Genomic DNA, 10,671 nt, shown 5'->3' with positions numbered 1-10,671 from the left:
TCTGGAGCTACTCAGAAACTGCAAGGAATTATTTAGTAGCAGTTCTGCTAATCTTTCGTTCGCTATTCTGCTAAGCTAAGATACACTCCCAGAGGGCGGCGGCCTAGCGTGTGCAATGCTGCTAAAAGCAGCTAGCGAGCGAACTCGGAATGACCACCAACATTTATAGCATCTCAGAATACTGCTGGAGCATTGCTAAGACAGAATGGCATTACCAGGTATTCATAAAGACCAGTGTGCATATTAAACACAGTCTTCCATTCATCCCCCTCTTTTATCTGGATAAGATTATAAAATAACTATCAATTTTTGTGAAAATAACAGCTTGTTGTAATTTGATTGGACAACTCAGGGATAAGTGGCAACTGGTACTGATTTTTTACAGTGATGTTATTTAGACACCTGTGATCCACAAGTCCCTCTTCATTCTTCAGAATAAAGAACAGACCAGATCCTAGGGGGCATTTTGAAGGTCGAATAATACCTTTCCGCAGACTTTCAGTGATAATGCTTGGAGCTCAGGAGGCAATAATAAAAACAGTCATCATTTGGGTAATTTGAAACCTGGAATTATATCCACAGTACAGTCATACTCTGAGTGGCCGCAGGACTTCAGCTGACTGTTTGCTGAGCACCAGTGGCGTAACTATAGAGAGGGTGCAGGGGACGCAGCTGCTATGGGGTCTGGTGGCTTGCCAAAGGCAATCCTACTGCACCCTGTAAAAAACATTTTTCTTCTTCATTTTCTTTAAATTACTGTTGCAGTGCTGGGTTCGGAGCCCGGCAGTGTACTAACTGGTAGGGAGGCGGAGCAGCTTGTTCTACAGAATCTGGAAGCGTGGCTGATGGACACGCACTGATTGTGCTTATACAGTGCCACACCCATCAGCTGCGCACTACTGCGGCCACTACTGCAGGCGCATCAACACTTCCAGATTCTCAGGAACACGAGAACAAGCAGCTTCGTCTCCCTCCTCCCTACCAGTAAGTAAACTGCCTTTCCCTGAACCCAGCACAGCAGCAGTAAGTAAAAATAAAAAATTAAGAAAAAAATAATATAAAATAAATAAATAATACATTTTAGAGGGTGCAGTGGGATTGCCTTTGGGGCCCCCCCGAAGCCGCCAAGCCCCATAACAGCTGCATCCCCTGCACCTTGTGTAGTTAGATGGTCCAGCCATGTCTGTCCGTCTATGCCCCCTCTTATCCTTCCGTCCATGTCCCCTCCCGTCCATCTATGCCCCCTCCTGTCCGTCTATGTCTCCATAAGGTGCTCTGTCTGTCCGCCAATGCCCCTGTCTATCCTTCCGTCTATGCCCCTTCCAGGGCCGAAATTAGGATTTTCGTCACCCGGAACAAAGTAGTAATTTGGCGCGCCCCCCGCCCCCCAAAATAATAATATAAATAAATAAATAAAATAAAAATAAAAAACCCTATCAGACTAAAATAATCAGATTATCAAAAGTTTTGAAAAAAGGGGATACTACTGGACAATATTCCTCTATGTGCCTCAAATGCCATATGCGTCATATGCCCTGCCAGCGTGTTCACATACATGCTCCTCTGTGTGTCCCCATACACTGCACTATATCATAACACTTGATCACTGCACTACATTCCCCTATCCACTGCACTACATCACTATACTACATCCCCTACATGCTAAACTACATCACTACACTACATGCCCCTATACACTGCACTATATGCCCTATATGCTACACTACATCACTACACTACATCCCCTTATATGCTACACCACATCAGTGCACTACATGCCCCTATATACTGCAATACATTACTACACTACATACCCTATATGGTATACTACATCACTGCACTACACCCCTCTATAAGGTACACCAAATCCCCCCATCTGGGAGGCAAAGCGGAGGTTGATACTGCTACCTGGGAGCACAGTGCACTTCTATAGCTTGCATGGTGCACCGCACGCTAGTTGCAGCATTGCATGGCAAAGAAGAGAGTTTAAGACAGTAGCCGGCATAGAAGAGAGCCCAGGTACTGGAGCTCACCTGCACAGCGTTGGAGCCAGCTGTGGGCAGACAGTTGGGTCAGAGACATTGCCAAGGGTGCTGTCTGCTGCCTCACTGGAGCAGCACAGCACTAACTGTAAAAATAAATAAAAAAACCCTGCTCCTCTGTAACTCCTTGGCGCCCCCTCAAATCCTGCACCTGGGGCGCATGCCCCCTTAGCCCCCCTAGTTGCGGCCCTGCCCCTTCCCATCCTTCTGTCCATGGACGTGGTGTGTTTAAACTGAAATCTAAATTGCAGTGTAAAATTAAAGCAGCCACTATTTACCCTGCACAGAAACAAAATAACCCACCCAAATCTAACGCTCTCTGCACATCATAATGCCCCCCCCCCCTGCAGTGCACATGGTTATGCCTATTAGCTAACATATCTGCTACTGCGATCAGATCTGAATTAGGCCTTATTATACGAGTATCCAGTGGTTTCACTTGCCCATCGCTGGCCTGTCGGCCAGTGTGTACCAACGATATGTCTGTGAATGCCGTCGTTCACAGACATATCACGTTGGCCCTGCTGCACACACGATGACCAATATATCTACAGATATATTGGTGCATTGTTGTGTGAGTACGGCCGGTCAACCACCCGCCCGTACACATGCTCCAAAGCCCGCCGGTGATTAGCGGCTCAACTGGGCGGGTGCATGTAAATGCCTGTCCAGTTTGTGAAATTAGTTACGATGGATCAAGCGGTGTGTATGCACAACACACTGCCCGATCCTTCTATAGATAAATCTGCAGATCCATTAATGTGCAGATATAGCGATCAGTGTGGACTGTGTACCCACAATAATATGTGTGCGCTATTTAAATAAATAAATAAATAAATAAATAAGCAGTAAGGAGCCTAGCAAGGCAAATCAGTTGCAGAAAAATTCCAGTTCAGGAAGGCAAGGTGAAATATGCTTAGCAACATCAGTACATAAAAGCCAAAACTACTGAAAGAACATGCTGCTAACAGAGACAGAACATAACCGTTTCAAAGTCTTATGGGTAAATTTACTAAAGCTTCTAAAAATGAAAAGTGCTGATGTTGCCCATAGCAACCAATCAGATTCTGTCTATCATTTCTCTATTGCATCCTAGATCTACAGTGAAAGATAGACAGTCAGTAGGTCGACCGCAAACAGTGACACGCAAAAGGTCGACAGGTTCAAAAGGTTGACATGGAAAAGGTAGATAGTAGAAAAGGTCGACAGGTACAAAAGGTCAAAAGACTCAAAAGGTCAACACAAAAATAGTTGACACAAAAATGATCGACACAGTTTTTTTATGTTTGGTGTCATTTTGTATGTTTCACCATATCTGAGTCAAAAGTAGTGGAAAAATACATGTACACCGCGGGTAAGGTTGCTATTCTCATTCATAGTCCACGTGAACGGTAAATATTGAAAAAATTTAAATTTAAAAAAAAAACTTGTGTTGACTATGTGTGTCAACCATTGTCTTGTTGACATTTTGAATCTGTCGAACTTAATCACTTGAGCGGTTGCTACTGGTTCTGTTCTCACTCTATAAATGTCATGGACCTGCCGACCGTCGGGATTGTGAGGGGGCAGGATGTAGGGGGAGGTAATGTGACCGGCGGTCACCTGACAGCCGGTCATATAACTACATCCCATAATAACATGATCTATACTAAGCATGAATCATACCTTTCCATTGCATTTTTTCACATTTATTATCTTGTAATGTGTATAGCATACAAAATAACAGCAGACAATAGAGTAAGTGTGTCTTCCAAACAATGTCATCACAAGGGACAGCGTTTGCCAAGGATATATTTTAAACCCATAGAAGTCCAAAATGGCTATTCACATTTCAGCTGGAAGTCTTTCTTTCTCATACTAAAGGCAGTATCATGTTAACCGCGGTCATTTTAAGCGTCTAATTACCTCCCCGGGGCTATCCAATTAGCTCTGATGTCGGCACTTATCAGGGATTTGTTTTCGCCTGCCTCAGGCAGGAAAAACAAAATCCCCAAATAAGCTTACATTTTTTACCCGATAGTGGCCTTTTTGCTGATCCTATGTGTTTTTTCGCCTGAAAATGGTCAATTTTTCAGGCGGAGAAAATGGGGACTAATTGGCTAACCCGAGAATTTTTATTCGGGACTAATTGGATACCCCCTTATATTTCTAAAGGGACACTGCATTTTCTGGTAAAATAATAAAAGGTCCAACACAGACACGTTTGACATGTATTTTAAAGGCAGTACATCTGCCCCTATAGAGGGCAAGCTATAAGAAAAAAACTAAAGTGAACATTATTTAAGGTGAACAATTGGAACTTTTTGTTTTTGTAGCCCCTGTACGGATGTGTAATTCATAGTTGCCTACCCTCCCTCATTCTGCAGGAGACTCCCTGAAATAGCAGTAATCTCCCTGATTGCATCTTACCCCTATTATAAATCAGAGATACATACATTTAAATGGCATCATCAGTGCAATTTCCCTGCACTGGTTGTAAGGCACAATGGTCTCTACGACTACATGCATTTTAAATAAGGATTTTCGTGGCTACTTACAGTATATGGAACCTCTTGTAAAATACAATACACAAACAAATCCTGCAAAATATCAGTGTCTTTTCTTCAACAAATAGATCTTACTAACTTTGGGGCTCATTTACATTTGGATGTAAGTCATTTTCGTGACATGCCTCTCTGATGTAGCAGTATGCGCCAGCGCTTATAGGTGTTACTTTCACAATCTCCCTGAAATGCTTTTTCAAAAGTAGGCAAGTATGGTGTAATTTGTCAGTGTGTTTCCTCTATCTGTCAATGCCTATCCCATACCCAACAGCATATGCGACAGTGTACATGCAGGTGTAAATAACAATGAATATATATATTTATCTATTCACGGTACAGTCTAGTGCAGTTTGTTGTCTTCAATCTAAAATCCCGTTCTGCAGAAATAACTTGTGTACATATGTTCTTTGCAGTATAATCTCTTTGCTACTCTTCAGCTGCATAGTTTTTTTGGTATCTGATATCTTTTTCCTGATAATTCACTCTTTGTAGCCTTTAACCTCCTCTTTGGGATCTCTCTCCTGGTACTTTTTGCATACGTAGCCGATAGGCTAAAGTGGCTAATGCTATCTTCAGATACAAGCTTAGTAAATGTAGCTAAAATGCAGTTATGGGGGGTGCTTTTGCGAGCGAAAATGGGAGACTGCAGCAGATATTTCCGATCCCATGTACATTTACATTTTGAATATACTTATTATTTGTAGGTTCCCCCTGAAAACCCCATTGAAAACTGCAGCATTTTGTTGCTTTAAATCACAGTGAAAAAAATGAAGATTTGCCTTATCACGTTTATGATAAATATACATGTAAAAACTTTGTTTTATATTGAATAGAAATATATACATCTATACTGGATGCAGCTTGATACAGGTTGTGTCATTTGTAGGCATGTGCCATATAATGACAATGATATCAGTAATCTCTTTTTAGAATCGCTATGATAAAAGCAATCTCTAAAACCTCCTCTATGAAATTATGACCAGCTGTTTTGGGAAGATATTATTCATCTGGAAATATTCCAAGAAAGGGGAGTAAAATGGAAATAGCTTAAATTATGTTTTCTGAACATCAACTTCTATTGAAAAGCCGCTTTTTATTGAAAAATTACACAAAGCCAATTATCATTTCAGCAAGTATCTAAGGCTTAAATAAAATGATAATGAAAGAATACAATTAAACAAGTTGGATGCAAAAACGTAATCTCATATACAGCAGTGACGTCAGGGTAGGCAGGGGAGGTAGAGCCTCATATGTCATACCCCAGTACACATATAAAAATGAATAGAATACTACAAAGATGATATTTGTAGTTTGTATTATTCACATCATCTTTGTATTATTCTAATCATTTTTACAGCAAAAACTCACCAACACAGTGTGTGTGTGTGTGTGTGTGTGTGTGTGTGTGTGTGTGTGTGTGTGTGTGTAAATCTGGCTCTGATACTAACTAGTGCCTCACCAGCCATTAACCACAACTCACTGTTACAGAGGTATATTTAACCCCACAGTTATAGTGCATCAATCTGAAGGTATATCCCGCCAATACTGCTGGAGGACCCACCTTTTCCACTGTTAAATGCGCAGTCTGTGCTTTCCTGTGTTGCCCTCCTCACAGGGGTGCAGTTAGAGGGGACATGGGGGAGCTGCAATGACACCGCAATCCTTAGGAGCAGTGTCAGTGGGGTGGGAGGGAAGCCAACATATGGTTATTCTCTCCCAAGTGCCTTATGCTGCGGTAAAAGGCTGCACTGCCCCTGTCTCTGCAAGGCATGTACCCCTCACTGACAGCAGCCACGGTAGGATCTGTCCTGCACTGCCTGATCATAGGCGTGCACAGCACATTTTATTAGGGTGTGCACCGCTGGAGGGGCGTGTCTTGCATCGCCTATTGGTGTGATCAGTAGCTGATCTTGCTACGGGCACACAGGTTTTTTGCCCGGGGCGCCGCTTCCAGAGGGCGCCACCGCCGTGGCAAGAGCCGCTACTGGTGGTGCCCCTCGGTGCTGTGCGCAATGACAGCATTGTGCACAGCACGGTATTGTGGGATCGGCACATAGACGCTAGGGGTCATAATTGACCTCTAGTGTCTATGCTGTGCTATGGGAGAGACGTCACGATGTCTCTCCTATATATCCGAGGAGCGGCGCTGGCGGCCAGAGACAGAGGACAGCAGCGGTCGGGAAACAGGAGTGGGGATGGCGAGTATTTTTTTATTTATTTTATTGTTTTATTGTTTGGGGTGATTGGCGCTACTGGGGGCACATTATTGGGGGCACAGTACTGGAGGCACAACTTCTGAAGGCACAGCTACAGGGGGCATAACTGGCCATGCCCCTTCTCCAAAGCCACGCCCCTATTTTTTCGCCCTGGGTGCCACAAGGCCTAGATCCGGCCCTGGGTGTGGCTACCACTATTTTACAATTAGTGTAAGTAGGAGAGCATAAAAATGCAAAAATAAGGGTGGTGCGCTGAATGGTATAAATATGTGGGATCTACCCTTACTACGTCAATCCCAGAATGCAGACGTTAGCATGTGACCAAGGTTAACTTTACATAGAGCATGTTAACTGGATCGGCATTACAACTGTAGACATGCTGGGTGGGCAGTATGTGTAAAGTTGTGCTCTTGATCTGGCTAACATGCTGTAAGTAGCATGTTAACAACATGCCGGCACCTACATTCTGGGATCGACATATTCACTGTCCATCCTGTAACTACTTCTTGCACCCACTAATCCCTCATGCAGCTTGGTCCCCTGACACGTCTTATACCTCACACATCTTATCCCTCACACAGTTCTTCCCTCTGACACATCTTATACCTCACACATCTTATCCCTCACACAGCTCTTCTCTCTGACACATCTTATACCTCATCCCTCTAACACGTCTTATACCTCACACATCTTATACCTCACACATCTTATACCTCACACTGCTCTTCCCTCTGACACGTCTTACACCTCACACATCTTATACTTCACGCAGCTATTCCACCTGACACATCTTATCCCTCACACAGATTTCCCCCTTCGTACAGCTCTCCCCCCTTAATATCATGGAGGATGTGCCTGATTCCGACACATCATTCACAGTATTGTCCAGACTGTATGCACTATGTCGCTAATGATGCACATGTCGTCAGCGAAATTGTCTGCAGGCTGTTCATGCAGGTCCGACGGATGACATAGCCAGCGAGGGCCATGCTGCTGAATGCAGCATGGCCCCCACTCCTCCACCTTTGATTGTTGCTGGCGGCATCAGCAAGTGCCCCCAGGGGACTAGGTTTAGGACACCCCCCGAGGGACTTAGGGATAGGCTGCAGGGGGGGGGGGGGGGGTAAAGGTGGTGCAGGGAGAGGAATTAAGGTTAGTCATCACCTGGGGGACTTAGGGTTAGGCTGCAGGGGGGCTGGGGTTAGGTTTAGGGTGTGGGGAGGGGGGGTAGGTTTAAGCGCTACCCGGGGGGGGGGTGTTAGGGTTAGGTTGCTGGAGGGGGAGGGTTAGAGGAAGGTCACCTAAAAAGCAGGGTTAGGGTAGGGTACGGGAATGGTTGGAGCACTTACCAACCCCTGATGGTATTCTGACTATCGGAATGCTGCTGTCAGTCTCCTGACCACCGGCATCCCGACAGCCGGCATTTCATACCTAACCCCTTCAACCATGTAGCTCCCCCGATGCAGCTCTCTTTTGTGCGCTTTGTGCTGTCCTCCTTAGCTCTGCACCACTTCCACACTGTCACTGATGCCCCTTTATGGCATTTGCGTGGGTACCCCATGATGTTGCTCTCCTTTCTGGGCCTTGGCGATGGGCTCCTCTTCCTGCAGCAGCACTGACAGACGCTTGACGGTGACGTCACTTCATTAGCACCGCCAAGGCCTAGAGGAGGACTGAGGGAGGCAGGGCTAGGGGAGGCTGTCTAGCGCTGCAGGCTCGACAGTCGACACACATCTTTTGATGTAAGAGATGTGGCAATCAGCGACTTTTTTATTTAGTCACTAAATGGACAGGCTTAGGCTGGTATTGTGCCTGTGTGCGAGGCTGGGGCAAGCTGCAGGAGTTCGGCCACGGACAGCACTCACTTTGGTGGGAGTGACGCGGGTTACGCTCGCCATGCCACCTTTCCCTCTGGCAGGTGGCAATGCGGAGTCACCGGAGTCTCCCCCGGGGGTTCCCACAGCAACGTTACTGCCACTGCCCGGCACTGAGAGCGGCATATAGGAAGCAACATTAGCGCCACTGTGACATCTATTGGGGGCTTCACAGTGGCGTCAGATGGCGTAAGGAGCGAGCACGTCCCTCCCCTAGTATTAAAGGAGGGGTGGGTAAGCCTTGTGGGCCGGGGGACATGATCGCTGCATGTGTTTGTTACTGGTGCTCTGTGCACCATAATGACTGCTGCAACTGCGGACCTGGTGTGTGTGTGCAGGGTGCCGGTCATTAGGGAGTGCCTGGGCACACCAGTCACCCCCCGTGCGCACGCCTATGTTAGGGATGGCATAAAAGCATTGATGGTTTGCACCCATCATTGAGTATTCCTGTTGTGGAAATAGTGACCGTCAGGCAGATCAAGGAAGGGGGTATCATATGAAAATATGGAAAAGGGTGGGGGACCTGAAAACCCCCCTCTTCTTAGCCAGCAGCTCAAATAATGACCACAGTAGCAATAGTCAGGACTCAGAGCAATAGATGAGATCTCCAACAGATAAGTTATGGTATGGGGGTGGGGTAGAAATTATGGTAGTTATCGTAAGAATAAGGGGGTAAAGGGTTAATGCTTTAATGAGGTTAGTTAAGATGAAGATTTTTTTATGAGACTGAGGGGGAGATGTATCAATTCTGTGAGAGAGATAAAGCGGAGAAGTTACCCATAGCAACCAATCAGCTTCGAAATGTGATTTTAAAGACTGTGCTAGATAAATGATAGCTAGAAGCTGATTTGTTGTTAGGGGCAACTTCACTTTCTCTCTCTCCAAGATTTGATACTAATTAGGTAATGCAGAGATTTATGTACATGGATAGAATTATTTTATGGTCTTCAGGCTAGGGATGAGTAGTTTGAATTCTATGGAATCTGAACCGATCCGAACAGTGGGATCAGAGCGTTCCCACCATACTCGGATCCCAGCGAGAGGCTGAATGTCATCGTCCTGGCATCAGATTCTCATGGGACTTGGATTCTGTAAAAGGCACCGTGGCCGCATGCTGGTGTGTGCTGCGCTAAGCTCTGCTCGAAAAAATCATATATAGGAGAACATCCTCATTAATTAAAGAGGGGAGCACTGTCAGTCACTAAATAAATAAAATAAATGTATAGGGGGATACACTACTGCAACTGCTGTGTCCAGAGTCTCACAAGGGGCTGTATTGGTAGTGTGGAGGCACTATTAATAGTGTCTGTAACTGTAGGGGGTACACTGCATGCTGCTGTATGCTTGCTATATTATTACCGTATATACTCGAGTATAAGTCGACCCGAATATAAGCCGAGGCACCTAATTTTACCACAAAAACCTGGGAAAACTTATTGACTCGAGTATAAGCCTAGGGTGGAAAATGCAGCTCTAGCCGTACACAGACCTCATAGTGCCAGATATGCCCCACAGTGCCAGATATGCCCCACAGTGCCAGATGTATGCCCCACAGTGCCAGAAGTGCCTCATAGTGCCAGATATGCCCTCTTAGTGCCAGATATGCCTCCACAGTGCCAGATATGCCCTCATAGTGCCAGATATGCCCCCACAGTGCCAGATATGCCCTCATACTGCCAGATATGCCCCACAGTGCCAGATGTGCCCCACAGTGCCAGATATGCCCCACAGTGCTAGATGTGCCAGATATGCCCTCATGCTGCCAGATATGCCCCACAGTGCCAGATGTGCCAGATATGCCCCACAGTGCCAGATGTGCCAGATATGCCCTCATGCTGCCAGATATGCCCCACAGTGCCAGATGTGCCAGATATGCCCCACAGTGCCAGATGTGCCAGATATGCCCCCTCAGTGCCACATATGTCGTCCCCCCAAGTGCCAAATATGCTCCCCCACTGCCAGTTACTTACCCTCCGTCGCTCACGCGCTGTTTTCT

The sequence above is a fragment of the Pseudophryne corroboree genome, chromosome 4 (genome assembly GCF_028390025.1).
Source record: "Pseudophryne corroboree isolate aPseCor3 chromosome 4, aPseCor3.hap2, whole genome shotgun sequence".
Taxonomy (NCBI): Eukaryota; Metazoa; Chordata; class Amphibia; order Anura; family Myobatrachidae; genus Pseudophryne; species Pseudophryne corroboree.
Note: the sequence above shows the minus strand (reverse complement) of the source record.